Here is a 17655-nt window from a genome sequence, read left to right as displayed (position 1 = left end):
TCTGTATGTGTGTCTGTGTGTGTACGTAGGTGGGCAAGTGTGAGGAACGGGGTAGGGGGAACAAGAGAAGAATGTCATTGATCTCAGAGCAACTTGAATAGGTGAATGGAGGTTAACTTGGGACCACATTGGAATTGCTTTAGGGTCAGCCAAAAGGGGAAAGGACAGAACACAAAGATTTGTGGTCTTAGTCTTTCTTTTTATTTTTTATTACAAGAATCAAAGAATCATAGAACTGCAAAGAGCCTGATAGATCATCCCATTCTACTATCTCATTTTACAGACAAAAAGCTGAAACCAAGAGAGGTAATATGACTTCTTTGTTTCTTAGTGATGGAGCCAGAATTAAAATCCAGGTCCCCTGACTTCTAGGCCATTTTACTACACCAAGAATAGTCTGATATAGAAAGTATTAAAATTTTGTAAATTAACTAATGCTTAAGAATGGGAATAGAGAAAGGATCTGACATTGAACCTTTAGTGTTAAAGTTTTAACCAAATGCTAAAAGCCGAGGAAAGGGGCTTTGTAGGAATGATGCTTCCAGATAATTTCAAAGTGGGCCAGAAATATTCCCTAAACAATTAATTCAAGTTTGTTTGAAAAAAAAAACAAAGAACAAATGAGCCTTACAGTCATAACTCCTACACAACAGGGACTTCAGTGTATATGTGTCTGACCAGCACCGCATATACTACTAACATGTTATAAATATTAAATGACAATTACATTTCCAAGAAAATACAATGAGAAGGGGAAAAATTGTCAGAGAGTGCACTTTCAATTTCTTAAAAGTTTTATTTCCTTTTATTTCTTCCATTTGAGGAGAGCAGTAAAAAAGCGGTAAAAAATTGTCTTTAAAGAACAACATGGAGCCGCATACGGAATTAACAAATGTAGCAGCATTATAGAAATAACATGGGATAAGGGGGGGAAAAGGGCCACCACACACCTTTGTGGTAGCAAGACTCATTAGTATGCAATAGAATAAGCAATGGGTTCCAAATTCAAACTCAAAACAGTAATAAATCAAAGGAATCAGATGAAAAACGACGGCATCAGCAACAGCGGTGGTTATTACCATGTGCACCTGCTGCGGAAACAAAGAAATCTGCAGAAGAGACATTTGGAAAAAAAAATTACAACGCAGAGAAAGACAAAGAGTAAAGAAATTAATGTGGAATTGGCCAGCAAGAAATCATTACCTCTAGACCCTTTGGGTGTTCTTCAAGGACAGGATAGGGAAAAGGGCCAGTGTGGAATCTCTTCTATGTGGATACTACAAGCCTTGGGTTACAGATTATAGGTTATAGATTGTAGAACCAACCATCTCCCCAGGGCTATGTGCAGCGGTGGGATTCAAATGAATTAACAACTGGTTCTCCATGAGCCAAGGCACTAACCTTAACGCTGAGGTGATGTGGTGGGCGCAGGCCTCGCCCCCACTAACAACTAGTTCGAGGAACTAAACCTAAATTTAGGGATCGGTTCTAACTAGTGCAAACCACCTGAATCCCACCACTGCTTACGTGTGTATTTGTGTTTCTTGCCTATGGAGTATTTGTGTATTTGTGTTTCTTACCTATAGAGTAGACACATTTAATGGAATCCACCGGTTATTCTGTCTTGAAGATAGAGCTGGAGTGAGATTATGGGGAGAATTATATACAGGCAGACAACGATCTTCAGTCATTTCTAGTAGAGAAACTAAGGAAGTGATGAAACATAAGAAAACTCCGAATAAAATTAAGAAATGCTATGGGTTAAGTGTGACAATGATCATGTCTTTCTGTGGCTAAAAATAACTAACTAGCCCCTAACTATTTGAGGTGGCCCGTCTTAAAGCTATTGATGTTTCAGGTTGACTGACTAGTGGTTTCTCAACACCAGTGTTCACTTTGTACATCTCCATGAAATCCAGTTTTCTAAATCTAGGTCTTCCTGCAGGTGACTATTTGTAGTTGGATTCCATTTTCCCCCAGCCATCATAATTGACAATTACAGAATGCTCTATTAGATTGCTCACAACCAGTCTGATTTGGTCATTTAAGATGATAAAAATTATACACACTCCTTTTATTTTCCCTGTTTTATGACCAAATCAGATCGACTGTGCAGCCATCCAACTGATTACTTAGCAATGGGCTGGGCATTAGTCGATTCAGCACCATGTACCTAAAAATTTCTAATCTATCTTGCACAGTGATGAATACCATGATATCACAGGAAGATGAAGTCTGGAACCAAAGTCCCTGACCTCTGATATAAAGGAAAATTACTACTTAACTGCCTCAAAAATGACAAAACAAAACACACTACCCCCACCAAAAAAAGTGACTGATTTGCTTTAAGAGATAGTGATCCTGAGTAGCAGAGACATCTTCTAGTGGTTAACACTTTTGCTGGTACCAATCTGCCTCAAAGTTCAATTTTTTCCGTGGGATCAGGAGTTAGCTTTCCAATAGATACGTTTTTTCTAAGGAGTGGCTACGGTGACATAGTAGAGTAAAATACACGACCACTCTTTCAACCAGCTTAGCCCCTTATTAATTGTATGACCATGGGGAAGTGACTTTACTGCTCTGGTCATCCATCAGCTCTTTCTTGAAGCATGGATACTTTCTCCAAACATGAAGATTACAATCTACTCATGCATTCTCATCTAGTGTAAGACCTATTCACAAGCTTCAATAATCGGGTTCTACCCTACCCAAGGCTAATCCCTTGATATTGTATCAATACCAGTGGCGTGTAGAGTACAGAGACTCATCATTGGTAGTTCCATTGCTCTCATTTCATAAATAGCCCATTTCTCTTTTTCACCATTTACTTCTCTGATAACATTCTGTCTCACTTTTCCTACACTTGCTCTTTGTGGGTTTGGAATTGGGAATCTAAGGGGCGTGTGAGGGCAGAGGCTGGAATCCTCTTGTGAGCTTGGTGGGCCCAGTCCAATAGGGCTGAAGGTAGCAGTCTGGATGCTGGAAGGAGCGCCCTTAGGTGTGGCAAGGTTATGTGAGCAATGAACCAGGTCAGGGAGAGCTAGATGGGGAGTATTACAGTCAGAATGCTCCCAGAGAATCAGAGGTGTTTGGTGCTTAGCACAGTACCTGGTATGCAGTAAGCACTTAATAAATGTTGTTCATGGACTGGCTGGTGGACTCTGGTTTTTGCACAGCTCAGCCTGGGATGGAGAATGCCAGCCTAAGAGGAGGAGGGGGCAGAGAATAATGCAATGATGAGGAGCCTGAGAAACTATGTCTGGGAGGAGCTGAGCCACTCATCTCTGCACACCCTGATACCATACATCCTCATCTTCACTTGGGTCATTTTCTGGCTAGATGTTGCTTCTGTTGCTGCTTCTCCATCCTCTAAGCCCAACTAAAGGAGAAAATGCCTAGATGAACTAAGCCTCTTGGTTCTGTACTCCTAAGAGCTACATAACCTTGTTTTTACCCTGGCTTCATCCTTGCACCAACATGTACCCTCTCTCTGCTCCTCCAACTTTCCACCTCCCACTCTGTAAATTAACTGAAATTAACACACATATCTGAAATTAACATTTATATATGAAATTAACATTTATATTACCCCTGGAAAGGGTATGTCATTGAACTGCACTATTGTTTTAATCATCAATTTTATGACTTCCCAGACTAGAAATCTCTTTTTTGATTGTCACTCTCCTATGCATTTTGTTTCATCCATTAGAATGTAAGCTCCTTGAGGGCAGAGACTATCTTCCTTTTGTATTTGTATAGTTAGTGTCTAATATAGTATTTGACACATGATAAGTGCTCAATAATTTTTTTCAATTTAATCATTAATTAATTCTTTGATATCTTTTGGTTATATAACTTGCTTGATAATAATTAGTCATCAAACAAAATTATTTTACTGCTATATTTTAATAGAATTTTAACTGATTTTATCATATGCATGAGGAGAGTATATGCCATTTGTCATAAGTATGGAGGAGAGCTTCTAAAGTAGCATTTTGCAGCACTGAATCTAATGTGTCTTTTTCATAATAAAAAAGCACAATAAGATGTTATTTTGGCTCACTTGTATGACTGTAAAGCTATGGTCATCTATAGAATATCATTTGTAAAAGCTTGTCGGTTTACTTACGTCTCCTTTAAGGATGAATTCAATGCATGTATAGACTATTCCCATAATAATTTTTTAAATTCTAGAAAGTAGGCATAGTCACTGGAATTTTCTTGGTTGCCTTTTCAGGGTCTAAGATTTTTTTCTAAGCATTTATATTCTCCCTCTTAGGTGGCACAATAGATAGAGTATGAGTGCTGGAGTCAGGAACATGAGTACAAATCTAGCCTAAGACACATATTAGCTGTGGGATCCTGGGCAAGTCACTTAACCTCAATTTCCACATCTGTAAAATGAGGATAACAACAGCATCTACTTCCCAAGGCTGTTGTGGGAATCAAATGAGATAATAATTGTAAAGCTCTTCACACAATGCCTGGCACATAGTAAATGCTATAAAAATATTACTTATTATTTCATATACTGTATCTAGATAATCTGTCAACACTCTCAAAAATACGTTGTCTCCATCATGGACTTACGGGTGCATATATACTTGGAATTTTCTGACTTCCAATCTTTGTTTGCTTTTGAATCATCTCTATTTCCGTACGTAGCATGTTGGAGATAGTGATATCAGAATCCAAATGAGGTGGTTTCCCCTTTATTGATGAAGAAAAGAATTTGTTGGATGATTCCTTTTTTCTATTTTTTGTCTATTCCTTGTCCTCCTTCCAATTTCATCTTTCTATACCATTGTGATGATATTGCGCAGGTAGCTTTCTCATGAATATTTCTTAAAACTTGTTTTAGCTTCTATACATTCTTCCTATTTTATGAAGCATGATTAGTAATACTTTCCATCATCCTCCATTGTAAAATTATACAAATACATTTATAGTGCATACTAGTGTTGCTACTAGCAAACGTACCTCTCTTTGTGGCAAGGAGATCAGCTGTTTACTCACTGAGATGACTTTAGCTTATTTTTAGTCACCTTACTATAGGAATTGATTTGTATGGTTTAAACTTAAATTATGAAATTATGTTTCTTGTTGCTTTTAGATGCATGATGAAAACAGTACCCTTAATAGCTTTTTTCTTTCCTCACCAAAGGGAAGCCATGATACATCTTTCCCTTCAACGTACAATTTCGTTTTATTTTCTATTTTCATTTCAGCCAATCAATCAGCAAGCACCTATTATATGATAGGCACTATACTAGGTGCTGGGAATACAATGAAAAAGCCAAAAAAGGCCTTCCTTTCATGAGATTTTAATCTAATGAGGAAGGGGAAAATGCGCATAAATAGGTGTAGACAAGATGTATAGGGGGGAAGCATTAGCAGAAAAGGGCAATCAGGAAAGACTAAATGTAGAGGGTTAAGGTGGAATTTCAGATGAGTTTTGAAAGAAACAAGAGATTCTAATTGGAATGGGGGGGAGGTGAGGAGAGGAAAGGGAGTACATTCTAGTCATGATGGTCCACTAGTGCAAAGGCATAGGAGATGGAGTATCATGGATAAAGAATTGTAAGAAGATCAGTTTGACTGAGTCGTAGCATATATGAAAAGAAATAAAGTGTAATAATGCTGTGGAAGGGTATGGTTGGAGCCAGATTATAAAAGTCTTTACAAGTCAGAGGAGTTTATATTTGAGCCTAGTGGTAATAGAGAGACACTGAAGTTTTATTAGTTAGAGTCATATGATCAGATTTGGCTTTAAGAAAATCACTTTCATGGCTAGTGGAGAATGAATTAGAAAAGGGAGAGACTTGAGGCTGGGAGACCATTACAATAGCCTAGGCAAGGGTAATGAGATATTGAACTACAGTAATAGACATGTGAGTGAAAAGAAAAAGAGAGGTGCTAGGGAGGTGGTGATAGAAATGACAAAATTTGTCAACTAATTATAGTTGTGGGATAAGGAATAGTGAGGAGTCAAGGATCAAGGTTGAGAACTTAGATGACTGGAAAGATGTTGGTGCCCTAGAAAGAAACAGGAGAGTTCAGAAGAGATATGAGTATTTGGGGAAAGATAATAAGCTCTATTTTGGACATGGTAAGTTTGAGTTGCAATGGGAACAACTTCTTTGAGATGTCTAATAAGCAGTTGTCATATGTGACAGGAGCTAAGGGAAGAAAATAGGACTGGATATATAGATATGAAGGTTATAATCAGAGAGTTTATAATTAAACATGTGTATTAGATTAGCAATATATACTTGATAATTGAACATACATAAAATGCATAGCAAAAATATTGATAAAACTCAGTTCCTATGTAAGTGTTAATACATGGTCTAAAAACTGTTTATGACATTTTCTTCTACCCTGTCTATTATTCTCAAACTAGCACAGCAGAAGTGGAAGAAGGCAATAAAAGACTGAAGGCCATTTAAAATTGTTCTGTCTAGAATCATCTAGGTGGCACCAGCTAGAGTGTCAAGCCTGGAGTCAGGAGCCTCTCAGTTCAAATATGACCTCAGACATTTAGTAGCTGTATGACCCTACGCAAGTCATTTAACCTCTATCTACCTCACTTTCTTCAGCTCTAAAATTGGGATAATAATAGCACTTACTTACCTCATAGGCTTGCTGTAAGGATCAAATGAGATATAAAAGTGCTTATGACAGTGCCTAGTGCTTATTCTCTTCCCATTTCCTTCCCTATATTTCATGGGGTACCATGGATAAAGGAGCCATCACCAAGCAACCAGTCTTCTGTTGATGAGTGTTTTCCTCATTAGCTAAGCTGATCCTCAGAAGGAGACATATCTTTTATTCTGAGCCATGCTGGAATCCCTTCTAATATTCTAGAACCTGTCAAAACTGACCCTTGATTGGCAAATCCTCTGAGAACTCAAATTTATCTCCATACTATAATGAGGCATAGAATAGGTTATTATAGAGGCTCAATGAAACATATGAAAATGGTCTTTTCAGTTGGTACTAACAGATAATAATAGCATCATTTCCTCTTGCAAAGTACTTTTTTTCACAGCTTCTGCTGTGACTACATTATACTATAATAAGTGTTCAATTCAATCAAATCAAATGATCCAACTATCCCAGGTGGACCTGGACAAAAACATATCTCCAAGGTTATCTTCCCACAAATGAACTGTGGGTTTTGGCAGCAATTTTTGTTAGAGACTCAATCCAAACTACAAATCTGAATATCTTAAGTTGCTGTGATTTTATTTGGGTGACCTTCAGGTTTGGTATATGCAACAATCCATATTTACTAAAACTGGGCACTCAACATTGGATTGAGTTTGCCTTAGAGTCCATCTGGGAGTTATTGAAAAGTTGCATTTGGAATTGTAAAATGTGTTTGGCATTGTGAGATGACAAGTAGGCACAGAAGACAGTCAATCCATTACTGTTTGTGTGCATTGCAGAGCTAGTAACCATGTGAGCTTTTTATTAATTGCTTGATTTTCCAAAACATCACCCAAACTGAATCCATGGTAGAATAACGGTTCACCTATATTACACCAGACCCTAGAAGCATTGCTGTCACCTTTGCATGAAGGTACTTATTTATAAATATATCCCAAGAAGTTCTGGCTTCTCAGTATTGTCAAAGTTTCCCCCTCCAGAGAATCCTATAGAGTGAAATTTCCCTTTGGAGATTCTGTCCTCATAATTGAAGCTTCTGGAAGCAAAAAAAAGTAAGAAAAAAAAACCCAACAACAACACAATTCAGGATCTCTCTGCTCTGCAAGAAGATTTACCTGTGGATACCCAGACAAAGGTTGAAGAAATTCTGTGAAATGTGTAGGCTTATGGGTAAGCGGAAATATGGGGGTAAGGACTATGCTCAGCAGCACTGCTTTCATCAGGGGTATTCACCTATGACCTGTCTTCACTGTCATCACACTCTCTAGCTGTTGCCTCTAGGCTTTAGCTGAATAAGACAGATGCATTATCATCTACTAGGGATGCTGGTGGTGGGGATAGATGAAATAAAATTTCCCTGAAAACTGTCAAGTATTCCAGAAAATACCTGTAGCTTCTAAGGAAGCTAAGATAACATTTCTAGGTTCCTTCCGAATTAATGTCTTTCTATTTTAAGGTGGCCCCATCTCCCTACATTTCCTGTCTACTCTCACCTTGAAGTCCTTTTTGATGCTGTCACATGCCATTGTCTTTTAGGTTTTCCATCTGACTGCAATCTTTGTTTACTGTTACATTGACAAGATGCACTAACTTACTTGTGTTTTTTTTTATTCAGTCTGACTTTTCACTTTCTTTCTTTCTCCAGCTTCTAATCTTTCAAAGTCCCCTTGAATCATTTCTCTGCTTTCACTGGGGTTCACTTTTCAATTTAGATCTGCAGATTTCATTAATATGTTGTTTACTCCCTCCTGCAGATCATTAATGAAGATGTTAAATAAGACCCGAGCAAACTCCAAGCCTTTCTACTCTGCACCAAACCTCTCCCCTTCCTGTGATATACTGTCGTTTATTATTGCCCTGTGTCATTTATCATTACCCGCCAGTTTTCAATACATGCGACAGTGCTCATATCCAAGCCAATTGGAATTAATTTTGCAAGTAAGGTTTTGTGAGCCATTGCATGAAGTGATTCACGAAAATCAAGATATATTGCCTTCATCTTTCTAGGGCAACCCATTTCTTTGCTAATTTTATAACTCTTTCCCCTCCCATCCCCTTGCCCCTGAAAAAAAAAGGTTCTTTCTCTGGAGTGATTTGTTCAGTCTATACTGTTATTGTTCCTGGTCCTGTCATCCTTGAGTTGCTCAGATATGTGTTCTTTTTCATGCTTACTATGTTGAAGAAGCTCCGATTTCACACTTAAGCTTCCTGACCCCAGACCACTTACCTTTCCTTGGCAGCCACCCAGCACTTCATTCTCTTGTTGTCTCTTATTTCTTGTTGCCAGCCCCTTTGGGTCATTGATTTCACTAGCTTTTCTAACTACCCTTTCCACGGCACCTTTCATCATAATATCTAAATACACAGGAAACTAGAAATAAGTCCTTCAGTTAAAGGGGGGACCTTCCCCCACCTGGTTTCTTCTTCAAAACCACCTGAGTTTGGGTAGAGATATCTCTAGATGATGAATTCTTGCCCTATGTTCTATGTCAGGAAATGCCACATAGATAGGTAGATATCCTATGTCAAGATTAAGATGAAGTTTTGGCACTGAATTGGGCAAGTCTGGCAGCTTCACCTATAAGCAGAAATCCTATTACTCAGTTCCATAACTTTCCAAGGGTGGGAATGAGGCATGTAATTAGTTCTGTGAAAATGACATTATGTTAGAGAGAGGAAGCCTCCTCCCTATGCTTGTGGCCCTGCCCTGAAGAGTAGATAATGGTGATGGAAGGAGAGAGAGACAGACAGAGGTAGAGAGAGAAAGAAAGGGAGCAGAAGAAAGGAAGGAAGGAGGCAGGGAGGGAGGGAGGGAAGGAAGAAAGGGAAAAAAGAAGGAAGAAAGGAAAGAAAGAATAAAGAAAGAAAAAAGAAACAAAGGAAAGAAGAAAGGAAGGAAAGAAGGAAGGAAGGAAGGAAGGAAGGAAAGAAGGAAGGAAGGAAGGAAGGAAGGAAGACATTTTGATTCTATGTACAGCATAACACATACTCCTACCCCAAAACCTCTCCCTCATTCAGTTAGCACAGTGTGTTTGTTACTACATAAAGACAGCAATAACCTCCAGGAGTGATGCTTCTGATGATAACATGGAGCTGTCCAGGTAAAAGTAGCTAAGCAAAGACAGAAGTCAAGGCCAACCTCTCATGCCCTAAAAGTATGCTCTCACCCAAAAGACCAATAATTGTTAAAAATTGTCCCGAGACATTTGGTGAAATCTGAACCCTCCTTGTTCTACCTAAACTCATCTGAACTTTTAACCTGAGCTAGGCCATGCCTTCCCCTCTGCTTTGACCACTGTGATTCATGCTTTTAATCTGAATCCTTCCACTTCCTCTACCACTCTCATATCAAAAAAGGGCAAGTGTGGACTTTTTTTGAACAAGACTCTTTTCTTGTTCCTCAGCTTGAGAATTCACAGGCTAAACCTTGAACAATCTTCCATCCACTATAGGCCCATCTTCAGCCCTGACCCTAGAAATGGCCAAGACAAATATTGTACAGTTTCTAACATTCCAATGTTTAAGATTTGTTTTTTGGTACAGAGTAAAACATTGCCTTCTATACAACTTTCTTTTAAAAATACAAACAACTTTGGAAAGTGTAACTCTTTAGTTACCCATCACATGGGGCTCATTGTGAATCGTAATGGAATCATAAATCTCACAAATGAGAAAAATGAGGCCCAGAGAAGTTGTGAATTGCCTAAAATCATACATAAAATCATATAGAATCAGGATTTGAACCCAGGTCCTTCTAAGTCCAGAGCTAGTTCTCTTCCTACTATACGTGCTGAATAAATGAATGAACAATTATTTCAGTCCTGTGTGCAGCAGATTAAGTGGTCCTGCCTCTAAACCGCTCCCTCATCCAAGTGCCATTTATCAGATTTTTCCCTGCCACATATGACTCAGGACAACATCAGCTGTCTAAAGTTAGAGGTAGGGAAATATAAAATGATCATCGTTGAAAAGATAAAGGAAGTTTAGGCTAAATATTGTAAATTTTATATCTTTTGTTGTTTCCAACAGTATTCACTGAATTATTATTCAGTGTTATTATATATAATGAACAATTAATTATAACATAGTTATAAATAATGTGAGTTATAATATATAATTATATTAAATTATTATAAAGATAATTATTAAATAGGTACCATTAATAATTATTATTAGTGGCATTATTCAGCTGGTTTTAGGCAAAAGCCAGCACACCCTTAAAGATTTTTTTTCGGAGCCAGAGAGAGAAGACAGACAGACAAGGGCTAGCAGTGGTATTACAGAGATCCACATCACAGTCTGATGTGAGGGGGATGACACAGAGGACAGTCAGACCAGGTTTAGCAGGTTTCTCTGGTCCTGGGCTTTTCTTCTATAGAGACTGAGGGGAAAGCAGCATCAGAAGAGGAGCATCATGGTTATGAGGTCCTAGGAGCAACACTTGTGCCACATAGTGGCATCAGTCAGTGGAAGATCTGGAGCTGGCTATCATAGAGAGAGCCTTCCTAGGGAGGAAAAGCACCATCCTGAATGCTGACACCATGGGAACTAAACCCCATTTGCTCCATGCTTGTTACTACTCTGATAATCAGGAACAGTGTCCATATAACTTACGTTAGTGTTAGACACAAGCAATGAGCAAATCTGGGGAGGGGAGATGCCTATATAGTGGAGAAGCTGAATACAATACCAAGTCAGATATAAAGAGAAGGAAGAGGCAGAAAAAAATGCTTAGGAGTCCAGATACCTAGTAATCCATTTGGAAAAAAATCACCAAAAGACAATTATCCATCGATCGACCTTTGAGATGCCTTGACCTTTCACTTCCTCAGTGGAGGTTCATGGGAGGAGCAGTGATGAGCAATGTGGCATGTTGTTCTTGAAAATGCTTCCCATTTGCTCAATATCATGGAATTTGCCCCACAAGTTTTACGGAACTCATCCAACCCTGCTTAACATTGACACTGAGGTTTTTGCTAGGAAGAAATCTGGGGAAACAGGCTAGGCTTTCCTGTCTTTGTTATTTCACAGTGCATCTGGACAGTGAAGGAGAGAAGGAGTTGACCTCTATTTTCTCGAAAACAGAGTCAAATTGGTTTTAATAAGAGACATAAAATTATAAAATTGCAAAATCAGAACTTCAAAATTGTAGAATCCCCTTTGCAATATCCTAAGAAAATGATTATCCAACTTCTAGTTGTAAAACTTCATTCCTAGGGAACTCACTACTTCCATAGCAGTCCATTTCACTTTTGGATAGCCTTAATAAAAAGGAAATATATTTTTTCCTTGAGGAAAAATGCCTTCTTCCAGGCAACTTCCTCTCATTCCTCCCTTTGGCCCTTTGAGTCAAGTTGAAGAACTCCAATTTCCCTTTCTGCCTACCTCAAGCCTGTTAAACAAAAAGAGAACTTCCCAGTTCCCTTCCATCTTGTCTTCTCCAGGCTAAACATCCCTAGTTCCGTTCATCTGTCTTCATCAGGATAGTAGAAAGAACAGAATGAAGCTGCCAGACACAGCCTTTTCATCCTACCTTCACCAGATTCCTCATCACTGCTCCTCTTTGCTTTATCTTTATAGGGGGAAAAAAAACCCTAGGTCTGCATTCCAATGTAACACTCCCATGTATATATAAAGACACAGAGAATGTAGCATACATAAACTGAGTGAGAGAAAAGATAAGCAGACCATGCAGGAGAGCAGAAAATAAGTCTCTTCCATAAAAGCTAGTCCAATTGCTTTCTATATTTACTATACATTATCCTATGGAGCAGAGAACTGTCTTCATCCTTCACCATTGGATGGTCACCATTGGCAAATCTCATATTCCCATGAGACTAAATGAACCTTGGTCCTCACATTTCATCAGTAGCCTGTGCCCCTCTGATCAGACACCACTTTTGTATCTTTGGTCTTCAACATACCCTGTAATGTGTGCTTTCTCTTCATTGTTACTCCTCTTCTTTTCAACTTCCTTTTCTGGGTTATCTTCCCTCATTAGATTCCAGGCTCCTTGAGGGTAAAGACAGTCTTTCTTTTTATTTTCATTTATATCCCTATCACTTAGCACAGTACGTAGCTCATAGGAGGTGCTTCATAAATGTTTACTGACTGACTGACTGTCCTTGAGTGATGCAGCACTGATGCAAACAGCTATTTGGTAAATTTGGTAACTGGATTCTGGTCCTGACTCCACTACTTATGAATTGTGTGCTTCTGGAAAAGTCATTAACTTCTACGGACCTTCAGGTTCTTCTTCTTCATATATGAAGTGGGTCTTCATACCTGGCCTACCACACAAGGCCATCATGAGGATCAAATGAGATTCAACAGAGCTCATGAATCTTCTAACATCCATGACCTACTCAGTGTGTTAGAACCTGATAGTTAGAAAGAGATATGAAATAGGGCCTTCGTCCAAAGAGTCAAACCTAGGAATTCTGGTGCACTGAGCAAATTCATTTGAGTGAGGTGGGAGAAAGGACAGTCTAGCCAGCACCAGTCAGGTGCAATTGTGCCAGGAAATCTCCAGTAGGAGGCAGAGGGCATGGTAATGGAGTGGGACAGGGATTGGGGAGTGAAGAGAACAAGTACTAACATAGTGTCTGTTATATGTCATGTACTATACTAAATGCTTTTTACAGTTATTATCTCATTTGGTCCTCACAACAACCCTGGGAACTTTTTGATGTTCAGTCATATCTGACTCTTCGTGACCTCATTTGGTTTTCTTGGCAAAGATGCTGGAGTGGTTTGCTGTTTCCTGCTCCAGCTCATTTTACAGATAAGGAAACTGAGGCAAACAGGGTTAAGTGACTTGCCCACAGTCACACAGCTAGTGCCTGAAGTCAGATTTGAACTCAGGAAAATGAGCCTTCCTAACTTCAGGTACAGCGCTCCACTCACTATGCCCCCTATGAGGCAGGAGCTTTTGTTATCCACATTTTACAATTGAGGAAACTGAGGCAAAAAGATTACGTTACTTGCCCAGGGTCACACAGCTAGTAAGTCATATCTGAACGCATCTTCCTGATTCCAGGTCTATCTGCTTCAACATCAGTTGCCTCAACCCTCATGGTGGAAGTTTTGCTCCAGGAAAGGGATGAAACCCTTGTATGGTCTCAAGATGATGAGGGTAGAAGATAGCAGGCCAGTGGACCACAGTGGAGTAGCACTTCACTAACAGTGTTAGCAAACGGGTGCAAAATCTCACCCTACCTATGCAGTTGCATACTCTGTTTGTCCTCCATGAGCTTGTAGTTTAGTGAGACATGAGAAAAATATGGAAATAACTACAGAGCAAGCAGAGTATATATAAGTATATAATAAGTTATAGGAATAGACAGACAGACAGACAGGCAGGCAGACAGACAGACAGACAGACAGACAGACAGATAGATAGATAGATAGATAGATAGATAGATAGACAGAAGATAGGTAAGTGGATGAAGATATGTCATAATGAGGAATAAGAGGTAAAGGACTGTAGTACCTACTGTGTGTTAGGCTGTACGCTAAGCTCTTTCTACAAATATTATCTCATTTGATCTAATTTGATCCTTACAATAATGCAAAGTTCTGGCATTCCACAAAGACCACAGTATGGGCTATGGTGCAGGCTCTTCCAAGGAAAATGAAAACTTCCTCCTTGGTGGTGAGGACATATTACTAACATCCCCCTTTACAAAAGGAAGACAAAGCACAGGAAAGAAGAAACAAAACTCAGAGTGCTCTCTGAGAATATTAACCAGAGCAGAAAATTAAGTAACCAATGGATGACCTGGTAACTCATTTCCTATCCCCTTTTTAAAAGTATATTCAGACTATCATTTTTGTTTTCAAAGGCTTGATTAAAACAACCAATTATGGTATCATCAGCACTGATGTAGCTGTTGCACAGAATTTATTGGCAATCTAACTAATTGGATAATTGGAAATATACTTGAATAGGTCAAAGCTTAAGACACCTGATTAGTGACTTGTGGCTTCCCTGTGCACATTGCAATCATTCTCTGCACTCACAAGAACGAATGTCCTTGTACATAATAGTGAGCCTGTTGATTTTCTTTTCATTCTACCAGTGGTGTAACCAGACTCATGCACTCTCTGGGAATTGGCACTCAACTCCCCTTTGTCTCTGTTTGGAGACACCAGCTCTTTTTGCAGACATCGTCATGTTATTTTATGCTTCAGGAGTCGTGCAGTTTCTGGGTTACTGTTATACATCCAGTGAGAAATTTGAGATCACCTAGGATGGGCATTAATCTTGAACCGTGTTGGAATCATGCCTTGGTAACTATTGTCTTCTTTCCTCCCACTCAGCTACTTTCCACATATTTCCTTCTGCACAGCCTTTCAGTTATATTCTAGTCTTCAATTCACAGACCTTCCCTTATTCTCTTTGGGAAACTTCACAGGTTCAAAACTACAGGTACTTTCTTCCTGACTCACTTTCCCTCTCAGGCTTTAAATATGTAGATGATAGAACTAGTTAATTTTCTCATTAGAAGGTAAGCCCTTTGAGAGCAAGTACTTTATAAAATTTTCTTTGTACCACTAGTCTTTATTATAGTGCCTGCATTTAATAAATGCTTGTTGGTTGATTTGATTGATTCCCCCCACCCGCATGCCACTGATTGACTGCATTTTAAAATCTGCAATTATTTGTTCCATGTTAAATACTAAGGCCATCTGTCCTATATTGCAAGCACCTATATCTCAGATTCCATTCTACTTGACCTGTCTCCAGCTTTAGACACCGTCAACAACCAATGCCTCCTAGATACTCTCTCCTCCCTTAAATTCCATAGCACTTTTTTCTTGGTTCTTCTCCAACTTGTCTGAGGCTTCCTTTGAACTTTCCTTTGTAGATTATTATGCTCCTATATCTGCCAATTGTTGACTTTTCCCCAGACTCTACCCTGAGAACTCTTCTTTCTTCACCTTTTCAGGGACCTCACATACTTTCACTGACCAAATTTCCATGCAAAGGATTCCCACATCTTTAAACTGGGTCCTCATCTCTCTCCTAAGAGATTAACTTCATTACCTACTCTCTACTAGACATCTCTAGCTTGATGGTCATCAGGATCTCAAACTTGAAGTACCTAAAATGAAACCCATTTCCCCCCAAACCTATTCTATCTCCAAACTTCTGTATGTTTGGTGAGGCCATAACCAGACTTCCAGTTATACAGATTTGCAATCCTTGACTCTCTTCATCAGCTCCCATATCCAATCAGTTGCTAACTCCTACCTTTATAACATCTCTAGCAGCTGCCCCCTCTTCTCCATCCATTCAGCCTGTGCTCTAGTTCAGACTCCCTTGCCTGGGCTATTTAAATAGCATCCTAACTGGTCTCCTTGACTCCACCCTCTCCAGTACCTCTTACGTAACTGCCAAAATAACAGCCAAATGGATATTCCTAAAATAGGGCTATGACTATATCTTACACACACATAGAAACCTTCAAGAGCTCCCTCTTACCTTCAAGATAAGATACATAAACCTCAGTCTGGCAATTAAAGCCCTTCACATGTTGACTGTTGCTTACCTTTCTATTCTTATATTTTATATTACTCCCATTTACATAACAATAATAATAGCTAGAATTTACATAGTATTTTAAAATTTGCAAAGCATTTTACACATATTTTCTCATTTGATCTTCATAATAGCCTGTGAAGAAGGTACTGATTTTACAGAGGAGGAAAATAAAGCTGAGAGTACTTAATTGACTTGCCCAGGTACATAGACCTTTTAGGTATTTGAAGTAGGATTTGAACTCAGTACTTTCTGACTTCATGTTCAACACTGTTCTAGTTAAACTGGCATGCTAGCTATACACAGTTCTCTCCCACTTTATGCCTTTGCCCAAGGGACACCTCATGTCTGGAATAGACATTGATACAGTCTATAGATGCCTGGCTCAGGCATCAGAGGAGCTAAGCTCAAAATCTTTTTCTGCTACTTACCTACTTGTGTGATGTCAGGCAGGTCACTTAAACCCCTTGGCCCTTTGTTTCCTCTTTTATAAAGTAACCGAAATAGGTGGGCTCTATCAAATGAGATAATATTTGTAAAACATAGTGCCTGGCGCATAGTAGGCATTATACAAATGTTTAGTCCCTTTCCTTTCCCTAATACTCCACTAGTTCTAAATCCATAATGCTAAAATACAGTCCGTAGACTTCATTGCTTCCTTCTGTGCACAGCTGAAGAGTACATGGGTGTGACTAGAACCTTTCCTACCTCACACCCTCTTTCTTTCGAAATTGTTCTGTATTTATTAACTTGCAAACATATTCCAATAGAGCGTAAGCTCCTTGAGGACATGCGATGTTACATTTTGTCTTTGTATCCCTAACACTGTATAAGTGTTAGCAATAAAGTTACTAACGGAGTCAGCACATAGTAAGCACTTAATACATATTCATATTTGTTGAAATTAATCTGGTATAGTATAAATGTCCTAAAGTGCCTTGAGATTGACTTAAGTAAATTTAAGTGACCTTCTAAGTGCTTTGGGGACAAAGAAGGTAGAAAATAGGCAGAGGAGAGTTATGGAAGAAATATAAGAAATACCTTTAACAGTATTGCTGTAGTCAGTAAGAACCAAAGCCTCAGACTTGCAAATGTTCTTGGAGTTCACCTAGGTCAGAGTTGGGAACCTCTGTGGCCTCAAGGTCACATGTGGCCCTCTAGGTCCTCACCCCTGATCTAGTCCAATGTATACCAAAACAAATGTCTCTACACCTTCTCCAACAAGTGATCATCCATCTTTTACTTGAAGATGTCCAGGGATTGGTCAGTCACTATGTCCAAAGCCTTGGTTTCTTAGGTTCCTATGCCATAGCTCAACAATTCACAAAAGTTTCTCCTTCAATTTCAACGTGAGCATATATATATCTTGTTTTGTTGGTCATCTAGACTTAAGAAAGTGATGGAGAAAAAAAGCAGATTAAACTTAAATGAGTGTAATG

This window comes from Trichosurus vulpecula, chromosome 3, assembly GCF_011100635.1.
Source record: "Trichosurus vulpecula isolate mTriVul1 chromosome 3, mTriVul1.pri, whole genome shotgun sequence".
Taxonomy (NCBI): Eukaryota; Metazoa; Chordata; class Mammalia; order Diprotodontia; family Phalangeridae; genus Trichosurus; species Trichosurus vulpecula.
The sequence above is the reverse complement of the archived record's forward strand: the minus strand, read 5'-3'. Positions refer to the sequence as shown.